The sequence below is a fragment of the Bipolaris oryzae genome (genome assembly GCF_000523455.1).
Source record: "Bipolaris oryzae ATCC 44560 unplaced genomic scaffold scaffold_388, whole genome shotgun sequence".
Classification (NCBI taxonomy): domain Eukaryota; kingdom Fungi; phylum Ascomycota; class Dothideomycetes; order Pleosporales; family Pleosporaceae; genus Bipolaris; species Bipolaris oryzae.
This window is the reverse complement of record NW_006911664.1, coordinates 5,190-6,964: the sequence shown is the minus strand read 5'-3', so window position 1 is coordinate 6,964 and position 1,775 is coordinate 5,190.

Here is a 1,775-nt window from a genome sequence, read left to right as displayed (position 1 = left end):
GGATTGGTCCGATACTTGACGAGGCTGTAACATCGTTACACTACCCCCCTCTCAGTAGACAGCTAGTCCCATAGCTGTGAGACTTTCTTATGCCTCTCTATTGCAGTTCCTCCGCGCCAGCATGAGTAACTGTTTCGGGTGGCTTCCGGCTTGTTTTTCGATATCTAACTTTTCTCTTTTCCTTTCTTTCCCTACACTCGATCATCTTGCAGTGAAGTCATGTCGTCTATACCTTTCTCCCAAGCTTGAATCTACTAGCTAAGGGCCCGAGGGGGTCCTGGCTTAGATAGATTTTTCTCATGGAACTCTCTAAGCTTATATAGAGCTCCCATAAAGTTGGAGGCAGGGTACCAAGTAGGATCCGGATCATGTCCGATCCAGCTTACCCGGTATTTTAGCTTGGAACGATATAACTTACTAGCAAGGATCTAGTCTACTTCCCATTCTTCTACACCTTAGATGGGTACGCTAGGTGGCTTAGGAGCTTCTTGTTCTAGGAGGGGATCTTGAGGGTCCTTACATAATAGGTCTGGAGCAAAGACGTCGTAGATTCGGGATCCTATCAGTAGTTATAGTTAGTAAGAATAGCTAACTTTCTTAAGAACCTTAAAGGGTCCTTCCTATTTTGCGGTAAGCTTACGGCTTAGACGGTCGATCGCGAGGTTCTTAGTATCTAAGAACACTATATCGCTGATGTCCTAATCGATAGGGCGACGGTGGCGATTAACGGCGGATCGCATCTAGTCCTGTGCCTTCTCTATCTGCTGCTTAGCGGTATCCTATGCGGCATGCATGCGTGTGGCAAGCGCCAGAGCATCCTTATAGTTAAGTTTGTNGGTAGGCGTGAGGATGCTGGTTAGGTGCTTCTAGTCCTAGCTCTACTTAGGTTCGGATCTATACAGGATCTGATATGGGGACATGCCAATAGAAGAGTGAGGTAGAGAAATTTGCGCGCGATCGATCAGAGGCAGTAGTCCACTCTAATTGTCCTGGTAGTAGGATATGAACGGGCGTAGTCTCTAATTAATGTATTTGTTTATAATCTCTATCTAACTATTAGTTTCTTTATAGTAGGCGGTAGATAGCTTAACTTTGACGCCTATGATCCGACAGAACTTGGACCAGAAACTAGACATAAACTATGGTCCTTGATTAGAGATAATGGTCTCTAGGGTATGTCCAAATTGGTACACCTACTAGACGAAGAGTTCGGCCATACCCCTTGCGTCGATAGTCTTATGACACGGGATAGAGATGGCCTGCTTAGATAACTAGTTAATCACGACTATAATCTAATCGTATCTAGCCTTGTTCTTAGGAAATTCCTTAAAGTTAATGTAGAGATATTGTATAACACGGGATAGAGATGGCCTGCTTAGATAACTAGTTAATCACGACTATAATCTAATCGTATCTAGCTTTGTCCTTTAGGAATTCCTTAAAGTTAATGTAGAGGTGTTGCATTGGCCGATTAGGAATAGGGAGGGGGTGAATCAGTCCAGGGACTCGGGTCTGTCTCGGATGGGCCTTGCGGCAGGCGAGGCAGTTCCGCACATACCTCTTACAGGTAGCTTCTATACCTTTCTAGTAGTACTTCTAAGATAGTAGCTAATAAGTCTTCTTTGCACTTAGGTGGGCTGATAAGACCTAATTATAGGCCTCTCGGATTAATCGAGTGCAGGCAGGGGAGTCTGGTTGCACGCAGAGACGGTTCGAATAGAGTAGTAGTCCGTTCTCTATCTGGTACTTATCTAGGAGAGAGCGGCGCTCTTTTT